The sequence below is a fragment of the Mizuhopecten yessoensis genome, unplaced genomic scaffold (assembly GCF_002113885.1).
Source record: "Mizuhopecten yessoensis strain PY_sf001 unplaced genomic scaffold, ASM211388v2 scaffold10265, whole genome shotgun sequence".
Lineage (NCBI taxonomy): Eukaryota > Metazoa > Mollusca > Bivalvia > Pectinida > Pectinidae > Mizuhopecten > Mizuhopecten yessoensis.
In genome coordinates this window covers 126935-146026 of record NW_018408460.1, presented here as the reverse complement: position 1 = coordinate 146026, position 19092 = coordinate 126935, and the positions used below count along the sequence as shown (strand labels likewise).

The 19092-nt window shown below is 41.7% G+C and overlaps 1 protein-coding gene across 1 annotated transcript in view; it reads left to right on the top strand.

Moving 5' to 3' along the window:
- Positions 1–2955: 2955 nt before the first annotated feature.
- LOC110459884 overlaps positions 2956–19092 on the top strand; it is a 101909-nt gene continuing 85772 nt past the window's right edge. The window contains exon 1 of the mRNA XM_021512353.1: positions 2956–3113. The gene's annotated coding sequence lies outside the window, so the exon portion shown is untranslated. The remainder of the gene's footprint in view (positions 3114–19092) is intronic.

The following is a 19092-nucleotide window of genomic DNA, read 5'->3' as shown; positions in this document are numbered from 1 at the left end:
ACACAATTGTCAGTTTGTTTTAATTTTAACCAGTATTTAAAAAATCTAAATTTCCTAAATATTTCCAAAGGCAATTTTCCCAATTCTTGGTAAACCATAAAATTTGCCGTAGATTTCTTAACCCCTAATAAGCTTTTACAAAAACTTGAATGTATTTTCTCTATATCTGGTGCTTTATGAAAGCCCCAAACTTCCGCTCCATAATTACAAATACTACAGACATATGTATCGAAAACATGAAGCTGAGTTTCAACGTTTAATTATTTTTTTTGTTATAGACACGTTTGATACTGAAAACAATGCCTTTCTTCCTTGTTCAGCGATTTTTTGTTGATTTTTTTTTAATTTACCATTATAATTCATTAATATTACCAAGTAATTAAATCTATCTACAATATCTAATACACATACATCAAATTACCACCTTTATTCTTCTCTTAATTTACCTCCGTTACGGAAAACCATCACCTTGGTTTTAGAAGAATTAACCGTAAGATTCCATTTCTTTGTATAAAGTAATAATGTATCTAGCATTTTCTGCAATCCCTCAGAAGTGTGGGCCAATAACACCATATCGTCTGCATACATCATTAAAAATATCATTTCGCAATCATTGACATACAAAGAAAACGATAGAGGAGACATAATTTCTCCTTGAAATAATCCATTTTTACATTGAAAAAATCTGACATGTTTTTGGTATACTTTACACAATAATTCAACATCTTTCCTTCTTGACATTCTTTGATAAGTTTGTACCACAGATTCTGTCTATTAACGAAGTCAAAAGCTTTTTTGTAATCAATAAAACAGCAAACAGTCTTTTTCTATTTTTCAAGTGTGTGTAATACAAATAAAGCGTCAATAGTTGATAAATTCTTAATAAAAACTGAGCATCACTTGATTTAGAAAAGTCACTATCGAAATTAGCATTTAGAAATTATGTAAAAAAAATCCCTAAACAACTTACTAAAGTAATTCCTCTGAAATTATCGGTATCGTTCTTGTCTCCTTTCCTAGAAATAGGAATTGTATTACCTACCGACCATGATGTAGCGAGATGTAGTGGTTTACATGCACCTGTAGATAACGGTGGCCTTTATATAGATAAAAAAAAACTGTTGATAGGAATCCATCCGGCATTCATTCATATATATATTTATTTGGAGTAAATGTCATATATCCGTTGGCTATACTAAGATTTATCTTTATGTAAAAAATCCCGAATAAAATGCAAATGTAATTGAATGAGCTGGATAGCCATTCAATTTAAACTAAATAATTTCATGGGAATGCAGATTTGTAAACAAAACTTTAAATTCGCACGGCATGTTTTGGTAACATTACACCCCTTTCGACACACTTAAAAACAATGTCTTTTGAACTTAAAACACGCATGTTCGACCATGGATAAAAGTTCGAGTAATGCTTTAGTGACGCTTAGTGGCGTTACATATATGTACTGGTTTTATCAATAACACCGATTTAAAATCGACCTTTGCAGTTCATCTATACACGTTGTGGGTTTTTAAATCCATTCTATTTATAGCCGTAAGTCCTGCTATATCCAGGCCTAGTCGAGGCCTGTAATATGATGCTAGGAAACTCGAGATAGCAGCCTATTTGTTAAATAATCCATTTCGTCCTGATATAATATTCAATTTCTACACGGATAAGACCTTATCGGTATATGTCTCCTGTATACTGTACGGAATAAATCATATTATATAGAATGTACCTGATTATAACACTTTGGTTCTGTAACTTTGGTTAGAGATTACACACAGGATAAACAGATATGTAACGAGAACAATTCTGAGATTATCCAGTTCTAACTTTTCAAATATGTTTCTCTGGGATTTTTTATCATTGCAAACTGTCAAATTATTCCCATATTTATAACATATACTTAACTTGACATTGCGTTAAACTTGACAAGTATTTTATAAGATTTAGTTAACTTCTTGTAAAAACAAAATGAAAGAACTTGAACTGTTCTGTCCTGGACGATCATTGAGGGACTTGGCCCATATATTACGTTTTAACCGTGTTTTACACCTCCCTATGATGAGACATGTCGCCGAGGCGTTTGTCTAAGGACGATCGTGGCTTTCCGTCCTCTCGGGGACCTTCGACGACTAATTTGTTTTTGGGATAATAAAGTTGCAATATTAATTAAGGTGATTCAGTACACTTGCACTGAGTAAGGTTGAGGGCATGAACATTCTGTAACCACCCCTCATCATATGGGTTGATTAGAAAGATTTGTTAATGGAGAGTATCAGACACATTATCAGCTGAAAACAAAACCTGAAATTATTTCAATTAAAGTATGTGATTTTGTAAATTCGGATCATTTACCCGAAATGCATTTTTTTGTCAAATACCTGTATAAGAATCATTTTAACAACGGTTTATCTATGTTGTGTTTATCTATGTTGTGCCGCGCTTGGTTTTGATGAAATTATCAAAATTGTTTAAACGGTGCATACAGAAGTCGAACCACACAAAATGTATATTTCAAATCCAAGAAATTTTTCGTCCCAATTATGCAATCCTGGCACAACGTAGATACACATTATTAGGATGATATTGCTTAACGTATTTGACAAAAGTTATTTTACTTAAACTATCTAAATGGTTTTGGTATATGCAATTATCAATGGAATTATAATATTTTTTGTTTAAATTGCTGTTGGTTATGTTTTTAGTACAAATAATTGATTATTGTTTGTTTTATTACTCGGCACATGTGCCCTGAAGCATTTTTGAAAATGCAAGCAAAAAATCCAAACAAATATCAGGGTAAATTTTCTTGAAAGCATATGACTTTATGTTGTGATATTTCTCCGGCTAGGTGGACACGGACCGGAACGGGGTAATCCGGCCCCGGACTCTCATTTAACACTCGTGTACCGTTACACGTAACCGTTATAGCTCAGTCTACCTGTATAGGTGAGGGTACGTACGCGTTCTCGACGTCACAGATACGGGTCACTTGTCAGGAGATTACACATTGACCATAAACACGTGGACCGAGAGACAGAGTGACAAAGTGTCCGAAGGATAAATACCAGCTGACCATGGGGACACGATCTGTGCTACATTAACTGGTAAGTCAGTAATTGTATAGTACTATGAGTATAACATGTGTTTTACTGGGGCCGTACCTATATGGCTCTATACGGTAAAGGCGGCGATTTAAACCCCGTTATATACTCACACAGGTGTCCAGAGGAAACAGGTGTGTCAAGTATAACAGGTGTGTCAAGTGTCAAGTATAACAGGTGTGTCAAGTATAACAGGTGTGTGGTGATCACGTATCACTAATATCAGCAACATAATTGAGTACAAATACAATGTGAGTATAACTTTATAATAATTTAAACTAGACTTTGTCTAACTAAGTTGAAACATTAAGTTTTTGTCCATTGAGTAATGCTGTTCGTCATTGTATTGGAGCATTCCTCGTGATATTTATTAATTTTGAGGATGTCATGAGGCTCATGCCCCGAGTAACGCCAATACATGTAGTCCCTCATGCCCCGAGTATCACCAATACATGTAGTCCCTCATGCCCCGAGTATCACCAATACATGTAGTCCCTCATGCCCCGAGTATCACCAATACATGTAGTCCCTCATGCACCGAGTATCACCAATACATGTAGTCCCTCATGCCCCGAGTATCACCAATACATGTAGTCCCTCATGCCCCGAGTATCACCAATACATGTAGTCCCTCATGCACCGAGTATCACCAATACATGTAGTCCCTCATGCAGGGCACCAATACAATATACATTTTATATAACTGATACTTACTCTCGTGTGTACCGAGGACACTCCACATCCTGAAAGACATATATAGCTAAATATTGCTGTGTAACATTCGGTTATATATGTACTTTAAAGTGTTCACTGTTGATAATGCAGAGTTGTACGTATGTTTTCATATTTTAATTTTTATGGCAGTGCAATAAAACTTAACTCACTAGTACTGTCAACACAAATTATTGTTTGACAGCAGGTAGCTAAGCTAACTGAACGACATAGCGTGTAGGAAATATACTGCTCGCGTTCTGTCGTACGTGCATCTTTACCGATGACCGACACTGACCATTGCAGACCCACGACCTAATCCTAGTGTAAACACTGTCAGTACATAAACGGCTAGCATTGTAATGGAGATTGTATAGAAATACAGTTAAGAAGGCTGTTAAGTTTATGTACCCGGCCCATACTACTCAGTAATTCTACTCACATGTGTTCCACTAGCCAATGGTTGTGAAAACCACACTATGAAGCGTTACAGACAGACAAATCAATCTGCTACTGAAATGCGTTCATTCATTCTATTACGTCTCTATCACAGCGATGTCGTATTATTTTTCAATTCAGAGCTTTTCTATTTCATACCAACCGTATTGAGTAATTTGATTCTGACCTCAGCACGCGGTGCAGTGCCAATGGGACACCGATTTAAATCCGGCGCGCTATTTACCTAGCGAGGGACCGTTATGTCACGAAATGTAAACATGTGATCGATAGGGAGTTACATCTGATTTTGAATTTAATAACAGGCTATCGGAGTGTTATCTCGTACTGCAGGGTCAGGTTGTGTCAGCTTGTACACCGCTAGTGTAGGTGTGGTGACGGCCTATCCCACAACTCTACCGCAACATATCATACTTACCAACATTTTTAAATTTTCACGGGGGACATTCTGGATGCTCAAAATCAAAACATAAATTAAATGTGTGTAATTCCCGTTAAAGACAAAATAGCCCTTTAAAATGCCATAATTACGGGAATCTCCCTCCTACATTGGACTGTTTTTTAAATGATAAGGATTTTAAGATACAGTAGCTGTGGTTTTGTGTTTCGTACAGGGCCTAACAGTCTGGCTAGCTTCCTTACACCCCTGACATGATGAGGGGCATCTTACCAAACCTGACATGATGAGGGGCTGACAGTAGGGGTATCTTACCAAACCTGACATGATGAGGGGCTGACAGTAGGGGTATCTTACCAAACCTGACATGATGAGGGCCTGACAGTAGGGGTATCTTACCACCCCTGACATGATGAGGGCCTGACAGTAGGGGTATCTTACCACCCCTGACATGATGAGGGCCTGACAGTAGGGGTATCTTACCACCCCTGACATGATGAGGGCCTGACAGTAGGGGTATCTTACCACCCCTGACATGATGAGGGCCTGACAGTAGGGGTATCTTACCATCCCTGACATGATGAGGGCCTGACAGTAGGGGTGTATTACCACCCCTGACATGATGAGGGCCTGATAGTAGGGGTATTCAACTACCCCTGACATAACGAGGGCCTGACAGTAGGGGTGTCTTACCATCCCTGACATGATGAGAGGCTGACAGTAGGGGTATCTTACCACCCCTGACATGATGAGGGCCTGACAGTAGGGGTATCTTACCACCCCTGACATGATGAGGGCCTGACAGTAGGGGTATCTTACCACCCCTGACATGATGAGGGCCTGACAGTAGGGGTATCTTACCACCCCTGACATGATGAGGGCCTGACAGTAGGGGTATCTTACCACCCCTGACATGATGAGGGCCTGACAGTAGGGGTATCTTACCACCCCTGACATGATGAGGGCCTGACAGTAGGGGTATATTACCACCCCTGACATGATGAGGGCCTGACAGTAGGGGTATCTTACCATCCCTGACATGATGAGGGCCTGACAGTAGGGGTATCTTACCACCCCTGACATGATGAGGGCCTGACAGTAGGGGTATCTTACCACCCCTGACATGATGAGGGCCTGACAGTAGGGGTATCTTACCACCCCTGACATGATGAGGGCCTGACAGTAGGGGTATCTTACCACCCCTGACATGATGAGGGCCTGACAGTAGGGGTATCTTACCACCCCTGACATGATGAGGGCCTGACAGTAGGGGTATCTTACCACCCCTGACATGATGAGGGCCTGACAGTAGGGGTATCTTACCACCCCTGACATGATGAGGGCCTGACAGTAGGGGTATCTTACCACCCCTGACATGATGAGGGCCTGACAGTAGGGGTATCTTACCACCCCTGACATGATGAGGGCCTGACAGTAGGGGTATCTTACCACCCCTGACATGATGAGGGCCTGACAGTAGGGGTATCTTACCACCCCTGACATGATGAGGGCCTGACAGTAGGGGTATCTTACCATCCCTGACATGATGAGGGCCTGACAGTAGGGGTGTATTACCACCCCTGACATGATGAGGGCCTGATAGTAGGGGTATTCAACTACCCCTGACATAACGAGGGCCTGACAGTAGGGGTGTCTTACCATCCCTGACATGATGAGAGGCTGACAGTAGGGGTATCTTACCACCCCTGACATGATGAGGGCCTGACAGTAGGGGTATCTTACCACCCCTGACATGATGAGGGCCTGACAGTAGGGGTATCTTACCACCCCTGACATGATGAGGGCCTGACAGTAGGGGTATCTTACCACCCCTGACATGATGAGGGCCTGACAGTAGGGGTATCTTACCACCCCTGACATGATGAGGGCCTGACAGTAGGGGTATCTTACCACCCCTGACATGATGAGGGCCTGACAGTAGGGGTATATTACCACCCCTGACATGATGAGGGCCTGACAGTAGGGGTATCTTACCATCCCTGACATGATGAGGGCCTGACAGTAGGGGTATCTTACCACCCCTGACATGATGAGGGCCTGACAGTAGGGGTATCTTACCACCCCTGACATGATGAGGGCCTGACAGTAGGGGTATCTTACCACCCCTGACATGATGAGGGCCTGACAGTAGGGGTATCTTACCACCCCTGACATGATGAGGGCCTGACAGTAGGGGTATCTTACCACCCCTGACATGATGAGGGCCTGACAGTAGGGGTATCTTACCACCCCTGACATGATGAGGGCCTGACAGTAGGGGTATCTTACCACCCCTGACATGATGAGGGCCTGACAGTAGGGGTATCTTACCACCCCTGACATGATGAGGGCCTGACAGTAGGGGTATCTTACCACCCCTGACATGATGAGGGCCTGACAGTAGGGGTATCTTACCACCCCTGACATGATGAGGGCCTGACAGTAGGGGTATCTTACCACCCCTGACATGATGAGGGCCTGACAGTAGGGGTATCTTACCATCCCTGACATGATGAGGGCCTGACAGTAGGGGTGTATTACCACCCCTGACATGATGAGGGCCTGATAGTAGGGGTATTCAACTACCCCTGACATAACGAGGGCCTGACAGTAGGGGTGTCTTACCATCCCTGACATGATGAGAGGCTGACAGTAGGGGTATCTTACCACCCCTGACATGATGAGGGCCTGACAGTAGGGGTATCTTACCACCCCTGACATGATGAGGGCCTGACAGTAGGGGTATCTTACCACCCCTGACATGATGAGGGCCTGACAGTAGGGGTATCTTACCACCCCTGACATGATGAGGGCCTGACAGTAGGGGTATCTTACCACCCCTGACATGATGAGGGCCTGACAGTAGGGGTATCTTACCACCCCTGACATGATGAGGGCCTGACAGTAGGGGTATATTACCACCCCTGACATGATGAGGGCCTGACAGTAGGGGTATCTTACCATCCCTGACATGATGAGGGCCTGACAGTAGGGGTATCTTACCACCCCTGACATGATGAGGGCCTGACAGTAGGGGTATCTTACCACCCCTGACATGATGAGGGCCTGACAGTAGGGGTATCTTACCACCCCTGACATGATGAGGGCCTGACAGTAGGGGTATCTTACCACCCCTGACATGATGAGGGCCTGACAGTAGGGGTATCTTACCACCCCTGACATGATGAGGGCCTGACAGTAGGGGTATCTTACCACCCCTGACATGATGAGGGCCTGACAGTAGGGGTATCTTACCACCCCTGACATGATGAGGGCCTGACAGTAGGGGTATCTTACCACCCCTGACATGATGAGGGCCTGACAGTAGGGGTATCTTACCACCCCTGACATGATGAGGGCCTGACAGTAGGGGTATCTTACCACCCCTGACATGATGAGGGCCTGACAGTAGGGGTATCTTACCACCCCTGACATGATGAGGGCCTGACAGTAGGGGTATCTTACCACCCCTGACATGATGAGGGCCTGACAGTAGGGGTATCTTACCACCCCTGACATGATGAGGGCCTGACAGTAGGGGTATCTTACCACCCCTGACATGATGAGGGCCTGACAGTAGGGGTATATTACCACCCCTGACATGATGAGGGCCTGACAGTAGGGGTATCTTACCATCCCTGACATGATGAGGGCCTGACAGTAGGGGTATCTTACCACCCCTGACATGATGAGGGCCTGACAGTAGGGGTATCTTACCACCCCTGACATGATGAGGGCCTGACAGTAGGGGTATATTACCACCCCTGACATGATGAGGGCCTGACAGTAGGGGTATCTTACCATCCCTGACATGATGAGGGCCTGACAGTAGGGGTGTATTACCACCCCTGACATGATGAGGGCCTGACAGTAGGGGTATCTTACCACTCCTGACATCATGAAGGCCTGACAGTAGGGGTATCTTACCACTCCTGACATCATGAGGGCCTGACAGTAGGGGTATATTACCACCCCTGACATGATGAGGGCCTGACAGTAGGGGTATCTTACCACCCCTGACATGATGAGGGCCTGACAGTAGGGGTATATTACCACCCCTGACATGATGAGGGCCTGACAGTAGGGGTATCTTACCACCCCTGACATGATGAGGGCCTGACAGTAGGGGTATATTACCACCCCTGACATGATGAGGGCCTGACAGTAGGGGTATCTTACCACCCCTGACATGATGAGGGCCTGACAGTAGGGGTATATTACCACCCCTGACATGATGAGGGCCTGACAGTAGGGGTATCTTACCATCCCTGACATGATGAGGGCCTGACAGTAGGGGTATATTACCACCCCTGACATGATGAGGGCCTGACAGTAGGGGTATCTTACCATCCCTGACATGATGAGGGCCTGACAGTAGGGGTATATTACCACCCCTGACATGATGAGGGCCTGACAGTAGGGGTATCTTACCATCCCTGACATGATGAGGGCCTGACAGTAGGGGTATATTACCACCCCTGACATGATGAGGGCCTGACAGTAGGGGTATCTTACCATCCCTGACATGATGAGGGCCTGACAGTAGGGGTGTATTACCACCCCTGACATGATGAGGGCCTGATAGTAGGGGTATTCAACTACCCCTGACATAACGAGGGCCTGACAGTAGGGGTGTCTTACCATCCCTGACATGATGAGAGGCTGACAGTAGGGGTATCTTACCACCCCTGACATGATGAGGGCCTGACAGTAGGGGTATCTTACCACCCCTGACATGATGAGGGCCTGATTTGAAACCTTACACACCTAAGTTGTGTTAAATTTTAGGAGGCGAACATTCACGAACATGCTATACACAACTGCCTTATTTTTAAATCTGGTAAATCAAATTACTATGTCTAGTTTATACAAGAATAGTATTTTATGAAATTTGTCCAAAGTATGCTGCTTTACTTTTTGAAAGTGACCTAAACCTAAACATTTCCTCGCCCAAGAGAGGCTCCGTCTGATTAACGACACGATAGCCCTCACCTTATTGTTCACCTGTGGACAGAGGTACGCCTCTGTACCAGATGTCTATACTATCGGGATTCGTATAACTTCATCATCCGGTCCAAATATTGAAATAGTTAAATACGAGCCGTTTGATTTTCAAATCTGTTATCTTGTTCTAGAGCTAAATTTCCCACACCTCGTTATCTAGTCAAATATTCAAATTCTGTATTTTGATATTTATAGACATATGAGTAACATTGTATAGATTATATGTGCAGAGCGGGAGAATACCGAAGTGCTAACAAATCCGAAATTCTAACTCAAATTCGATCAAACTAGTGTAAAATAGGTAAATAGGAAAGATTTACACGGAGACCCTTGAAATGTGCAAGGATTATAAAACCAGGTGTCCCGGAAGATTAGGCGTCTTTTGCTGCATCGGCGACACCTGTTATGTAAATATACGTCAAATCAAATATTACCTCGTCCTCAAAGCAAAAACCGGGGTAGTTTTAATCAACCTGCATCTCTGTAAACCCTGTGATCAACAGGCATCTCTGTAAACCCTGTGATCAACATGCATCTCTGTAAACACTGTGATCAACAGGCATCTCTGTAAACCCTGTGATCAACATGCATCTCTGTAAACCCTGTGATCAACAGGCATCTCTGTAAACCCTGTGATCAACATGCATCTCTGTAAACCCTGTGATCAACAGGCATCTCTGTAAACCCTGTGATCAACATGCATCTCTGTAAACCCTGTGATCAACAGGCATCTCTGTAAACCCTGTGATCAACATGCATCTCTGTAAACCCTGTGATCAACAGGCATCTCTGTAAACCCTGTGATCAACATGCATCTCTGTAAACCCTGTGATCAACAGGCATCTCTGTAAACCCTGTGATCAACATGCATCTCTGTAAACCCTGTGATCAACAGGCATCTCTGTAAACCCTGTGATCAACATGCATCTCTGTAAACCCTGTGATCAACATGCATCTCTGTAAACCCTGTGATCAACATGCATCTCTGTAAACCCTGTGATCAACATGCATCTCTGTAAACCCTGTGATCAACATGCATCTCTGTAAACCCTGTGATCAACATGCATCTCTGTAAACCCTGTGATCAACATGCATCTCTGTAAACCCTGTGATCAACATGCATCTCTGTAAACCCTGTGATCAACATGCATCTCTGTAAACCCTGTGATCAACATGCATCTCTGTAAACCCTGTGATCAACATGCATCTCTGTAAACCCTGTGATCAGCATGCATCTCTGTAAACCCTGTGCTCAACATGCATCTCTTGAAACCCTGTGTTGCGAGCTCTTGAAAATCAACTGCAAAATGTAAACGCCGTAAGCTAGAAAGTAGGGATGTTACGGTCAAGAAAGGGAACTCGGCTCACGATAAGAAAATGTCGTGGTGATGAATGTGATCGTTTTAAAACTGTGGTCATTTTTCGAACACGCGAACAGTACCCTGTTCTATATTACCACAGGGACAATGTCCTCGGCTCGCTAACAATACCTTCCCTGCATTAACGTTAGAGAAAATATTACTTTACCGTGTGTATCTGAATATATCTAACAACGAGCAGGGTATTGTCTCCATTGTGCTTACGTTCCCATTGAAATGTCATTTTGTTATGCAAAACTTTTCTTTGTCATAAAGCCAGTGGTATCCTCCGAACAGAATTCCAATTGATTGCATCTTAGGTTCAACATTTTCGTGGTTCTGTCGAAATCGTTGTGTAAGGACGAAGTTTGTATCTACAGTGAAATACTTTATAATATTTTAATAGAAATTATCATGAGCTGATGAAGTGACGTAATTATCCTTGTACTACCAGCCTCGTTCTCATATTTACAAGTAATGAACTGTTCAGGAAACTGTGCCATTACGTTTATAAACCTAGATACATTTCTGACAATTCGTATTTATACAGACGCATATAGAAACCGTCTCAGTATCGTAGAAAATACCAATGCATATGTGGTTATAGCAGTTCTGTGATAATATGTTTACAAAAGGACTTGAGTAAATCTACAGACACAACCCATTACCTATGTGTCGGTTTCCGACTGTTTCGTGTACTTCCATATCTTTAAAATCAACTTTTGATATGTTCCCTCGTGTCGTGCTCGTAATCAATTACCTGATGGGCTGATCTGGGTATTAAAGGGAAGGGACATTACAGCAAGGAGTAAAGAAAAATAAAATTGACTGAAAATTAAATTAGAATTTTAAATTTCTATCTATCACTTGCCCCGTGTGATACGTCTTCGATAATGCACTACTGAAGGATTCAGATGTTGGTGGTGACGGTTACTGGAAGGATAATAGTTTTATGTGATGTAAATGTGTGAAGGGACGAATTCTTCCAGGGAGGTAATTTGAAGGGACAGTAGCCTGAAGGTATGTACGTTTGTACGTGTAGCTTGATGAATATATATTTGAAGGTTTTGACTGAATAAGGTGTCTTACAAGGACAGGGCATTTAAGGGATAAGGGGGCCGCGGTGGCCAAGTGGTTAAGACGTCTGCCATTCTGCTACCACCAGCCCTCCACCACTGGGTCGCGGGTTCAAGGCCTACGTGGGGCAGTCGCCAGGTACTGACCGTAGGTCGGTGGTTTTTCTCCGGGAACTCCGGCTTTCCTCCACCACCAAAACCTGACTCGTCCTTAAATGGCCATAGCTGTTAAAAGGACGTAAAACACAAACAAACCAAACCAAACCGATTTTAGCGACATAGTTCTGAGGTTGGTTAAAGCAATGTCTGTCGTTTATTAATCGGTTTGGCGGGCTCTAAATGATCAAACCTTTACATAAATTCAAATTAATTCCTTCAAATTTTGAATTTAAATGTGCCTTATTTCACAGATGAGCTCCTTCGCTGATACAGGCAGAGATAACCAAGTAAAAAAGTGGATCAGTTATAAGTACCATGTGCTACGTTATCTGGCGCACACGACAGGCTACGATACACCGATACGTCCACTCGGTATAGTGTTGTCATAAAAACTGTCATTGAAATCATGAAAAAGCAAAGGCAACTCAGTGCTCGGACTATGCGATGTGTAAGGGATTATTGTAGTAACATAGTGTCCGGATTATTGTAGTACCATAGTGTCCGGATTATTGTAGTATCTTAGTGTCCGGATTATTGTAGTACCATAGTTACCGGATTATTGTAGTACCTTAGTGTCCGGATTATTGTAGTACCATAGTTACCGGATTATTGTAGTACCTTAGTGTCCGGATTAATGTAGTACCATTGTGTCCGGATTATTGTAGTACCATAGTGTCCGGATTATTGTAGTACCATAGTGTCCAAATTATTGTAGTACCATTGTGTCCGGATTATTGTAGTACCATAGTGTCCGGATTATTGTACTACCATAGCGTCCGGATTATTGTAGTACCATTGTGTCCGTATTATTGTAGTACCATAGTGTCCGGATTATTGTAGTACCATAGAGTCCGGATTATTGTTGTACCAGAATGTTTGATATCTCTGAATGTTTGATATCTCTGGATGTCTGATATCTCTGGATATTTGATATCTCTGGATGTCTGATATCTCTGGATGTTTGATATCTCTGAATGTTTGAATGTCTGATATCTCTGAATGTTTGATATCTCTGGATGTCTGAATGTCTGATATCTCTGAATGTTTGATATCTCTGAATGTCTGAATGTCTGATATCTCTGAATGTTTGATATCTCTGAATGTTTGAATGTTTGATTTCTCTGAATGTTTGGTATCTCTGGATGTCTGATATCTCTGGATGTCTGATATCTCTGGATGTCTGATATCTCTGAATGTTTGGTATCTCTGGATGTCTGATATCTCTGGATATTTGATATCTCTGGATGTCTGATATCTCTGGATGTTTGATATCTCTGAATGTTTGAATGTCTGATATCTCTGAATGTTCGATATCTCTGAATGTTTGAATGTCTGATATCTCTGAATGTCTGATATATCTGGATGTCTGATGTCTGATATCTCTGAATGTTTGATATCTCTGAATGTTTGAATGTCTGATATCTCTGAATGTGTGATATCTCTGGATGTCTGATGTCTGATATCTCTGGATGTTTGATATCTCTGGATATCTTACATATGTTTATTATTCAATTATAGCCTTTGGCTGAGGTCGATACCTCACATTTTCAGCATTTACTTAAACCATAGAAAACGTTCATATATGGGTCAATATTTCTTCCAGACTTACAAACACGTCATCTAGTATCGGCGAAAATTTGAATCAACATTTGTAGTACCTCCATTCACATATTTTACTGCCTACAACTAAACAAATATGTATCTTCATTACACACATTCATTGTGACAGTGAAAGCATTGTATTAAATGAAATATCGTCAAAAATATTTCGTCGAACTGTACGGCAACTTGAATGTTTGTTTTTAGATTACTGTACGGCATCATGGAAATTGCAAGTCGCCGTACAGTGCTATGAAATTATGTCAGCATATTTCTAATAATTTACAACGAGTTCGAAAATACGATAAATGTATGTAATGCATATACATAATAATCAGTTATAGGTAGTGAAACTCGTTCGAAAAAACCCACTGCAAAATATTAATTCAGACACGCGATAAGTATCACTCGTGAGTCTGGAAGAAATATTAACCCGTATAGGAATGTTCTCTGTAGTTTAAGCAATTGCTGAAAAGTGAGGAATTGATCCAAAAATCCTCAAGAATATACAAGCCTCTGAAGTAAGGAAAATATCAAAACAAACTCAACAGAAGCCCACTTCGTGTGATCACCGCCTGCCTAGCAGTATATCCGGTGTCGTTAACACACAGTGAGCTAAGGTCATTGGCGCTAATTTTGAATATTTAATCGGGTTTCCCATAAACATCAACCACATGTTGAGACCACCAGTTCTATTGAAAGTCATGTGATACCAGGAAGTAACCCAATTCACATCTAAAATTAAAAAAAACACAGACATATGAACTCAGGATTAGATCAAATAGAACGGAAATCGATGACGGCCAGACCGAAGCTTGTGACCTTGCTAACAATAACAGCAGATTCTCAAGCACAACCGAACCCTACCTACTGACAGGGTTTATTCAGTGCTGTCAATATTATACACTTAACCTTCAACATTAATCGTTCACTTCAGATTTTATAATTGCCATTTTCCGGTTTGACTTGCCCTAGCAATAATAGTAATTAGACAGATATGACACTATTGTGACTGCGTCTTCGTTTACCTGTTTATATCCTTGTGATGAAAACAGTACAAACAAAACTGTATTCATCCGTTAAGAAAAATATGTGAAAATCTGGGCAATTATCAATTATAGTTAATGTGTGGACAGAACATAGTATATCGGCTATGATAAACAGAAGGCTTGGTGTCTTATTGTAGACAATAGTGGTCGGTGTGTAATTATAAGTTATCATGACAAAGTTGGATGGTATATTATTTGCTGATTACGGGGATAAAAGGGGATAAATAAACACAAGCATGTATGCCCTAGAATTCTGATTGATCACATTTTCATAATGAAAGCACGCATTGTTAAAATATCAATTTGAAAATTGAATAGTTAAAATTTGTTCCAACCAAGATTGAAATTTAACTTACTTATACAAACAGACTACAAACACGACTTACTTATACAAACAGACTACAAACATGACTTACTTATACACACAGACTACAAACATGTCTTACTTATACAAACAGACTACAAACACGACTTACTTATACACACAGACTACAAACACGACTTAATCATACACACAGACTACAAACACGACTTACTTATACACACAGACTACAAACACGACTTACTTATACACACAGACTACAAACACGACTTACTTATACACACAGACTACAAACACGACTTACTTATACACACAGACTACAAACACGACTTACTTATACACACAGACTACAAACACGACTTACTTATACACACAGACTACAAACACGACTTACTTATACACACAGACTACAAACACGACTTACTTATACACACAGACTACAAACACGACTTACTTATACACACAGACTACAAACACGACTTACTTATACACACAGACTACAAACACGACTTACTTATACACACAGACTACAAACACGACTTACTTATACACACAGACTACAAACACGACTTACTTATACACACAGACTACAAACACGACTTACTTATACACACAGACTACAAACACGACTTACTTATACACACAGACTACAAACACGACTTACTTATACACACAGACTACAAACACGACTTACTTATACACACAGACTACAAACACGACTTACTTATACACACAGACTACAAACACGACTTACTTATACACACAGACTACAAACACGACTTAAGTATACACACAGACTACACACACGACTTACTTATACACACAGACTACAAACACGACTTACTTATACACACAGACTACAAACACGACTTACTTATACACACAGACTACAAACACGACTTACTTATACACACAGACTACAAACACGACTTACTTATACACACAGACTACAAACACGACTTACTTATACACACAGACTACAAACACGACTTACTTATACACACAGACTACAAACACGACTTACTTATACACACAGACTACAAACACGACTTACTTATACACACAGACTACAAACACGACTTACTTATACACACAGACTACAAACACGACTTACTTATACACACAGACTACAAACACGACTTACTTATACACACAGACTACAAACACGACTTACTTATACACACAGACTACAAACACGACTTACTTATACACACAGACTACAAACACGACTTACTTATACACACAGACTACAAACACGACTTACTTATACACACAGACTACAAACACGACTTACTTATACACACAGACTACAAACACGACTTACTTATACACACAGACTACAAACACGACTTACTTATACACACAGACTACAAACACGACTTACTTATACACACAGACTACAAACACGACTTACTTATACACACAGACTACAAACACGACTTACTTATACACACAGACTACAAACACGACTTACTTATACACACAGACTACAAACACGACTTACTTATACACACAGACTACAAACACGACTTACTTATACACACAGACTACAAACACGACTTACTTATACACACAGACTACACACACGACTTACTTTTACACACAGACAACACAAACGACTTACTTATACACACAGACTACAAACACGACTTACTTATACACACAGACTACAAACACGACTTACTTATACACACAGACTACAAACACGACTTACTTATACACACAGACTACAAACACGACTTACTTATACACACAGACTACAAACACGACTTACTTATACACACAGACTACAAACACGACTTACTTATACACACAGACTACAAACACGACTTACTTATACAAACAGACTACAAACACGACTTACTTATACACACAGACTACACACACGACTTACTTATACAAACAGTCTCCACACACGACTTACTTATACACACAGACTACAAACACGACTTACTTTTTGTAAATAAGTCACAAAGACAATATAATTATACGTACACGCATTCAGAGGCATAAGCACAACTTTGCCAATAACAAAAATATGTAGCAGAAAATATAAAAAAAATGCGTTTAAGTCAGCACGGCCTGTGTCTAGTTCAGCACGGTCTGTGTCGGGTTCAGCACGATCTGTGTCGGGTTGAGCACGATCTGTGTCGTGTTCAGCACAGCTTGTGTCGGGTTCAGCACGGTCTGTGTCTGGTTCAGCATGGTCTGTGTCGAGTTCAGCACGGCCTGTGTCGAGTTCAGCGAGGCATGTGTCGAGATCAGCATAGCCTGTATCGAGTTCAGCGAGGCATGTGTCGGGTTCAGCACTGCCTGTGTCGGATTTGCACAGCATGTGTCGAGTTCAGCACGGCCTGTTTCGGATTAAGCACGGCATGTGTCGGGTTCTGCACGCCCTATGTTGGGTTCAGTACGGCCTGTGTCGAGTTCAGCACGGCCTGTGTCGGGTTCAGTACGGTCTGTGTCGGGTTCAGCAGTTAACACGGCCTGTGTAGTACAGCCTGTGTCGAGCTCAGCACGGCCTGTGTCGGGTTAAGCGTGTCCTGGGTCGGGTTTAGCACGGTCTCTGTCGGATTTGCACAGCATGTGTCGAGTTCAGCACGGTCTCTGTCGGATTTTCACTACATGTGTCGAGTTCAGCACGGCCTGTGTCGGAGTTAACACGGCCTGTGTCGAGTTCAGCACGGCCTGTGTCGAGTTCAGCACGGCCCGAGTCGGGTTCGACACGGTCTGTGTCGATGTGCCGGGTACCTATCACAGTATATCATCCTGTTATCCTTCACAATAAACCTGTCAGCGATATCTTTAAGGGCAGATCTCCGGGCCACTGGCTCTAATCGTTTTACAGTTTCCCATAATCTCCCGCCCATGTTGAGATAGGGAAGCCGTTATTTATCACTTATCAATGATCATATACCTTTCCTCAAGTGGCTCTTCAAGTTCTCGGGGACCCTGCCAGTTGTGGAGGTATATGTCTCGTACTCGTGACCTCTCGGTATTTTAGATGTGATCAAACCTCTGACCTCTCAAAGTTTTACATACATTTAAAGTGTTAGCTTGTCATAAATATAGGAGTGTACAAATATAAGTAAATATCTAATCGGAACCTCTCTGTGTGGTAAATAGATATATACTCAAACCTATCAGCTACCGAGGTGTTCCAAGGGATCCCGCCAGTATAACGCTAACACTTGTGTACATTGGCTTACGTGTGTACATTTATATTGTTGTTTTTATCAGGACGACCAAAACGAGACTGTTTTATAATTATGATGTCACAAGTACAATGTATCAAAACTTCACTTTTGAAGTAAAAAATATTTTTTACGATGTAATAGTGATCAAGGATGTAAATTAGCACTGAGGGGTTAAGTGGGTCTGTTCAGTACAGTGTTATGTATCGGGCCAAATGATCAACATGCAAGGTTAATGGTTCAAAAAGACACGAAGCGCACGTGCTAACTACCCGTGTAAGGTATGATGTAATCGCAATGTAAATGTATAACCTATATGCTTTATTGTATTTTAATAATGAACATGTCTATTTAATATGTGTTTCATATCATAAATTTCCAGTAAATGGTGATTTAACTTCTGAAACAGCTAAATATCATGGTAGTGTGGTCCTTTGTTACTGGCGGGGTGTAAACGTCAGGCGGGTATCTCCCGCTCTACTGACGGACGGGTGCTGCTGAGTGGTTACAAAACGTTACAAAGATAACGATTTTAACGACATGTTAAAACTCTTACAAGATACCATTCAGTTATACATATTTAAAATTATATGATTCAAAGATTATTTAAAAAAATGGAGAGTGGTTAATTGCAATCGTTCACATGTAAGTGTGAGA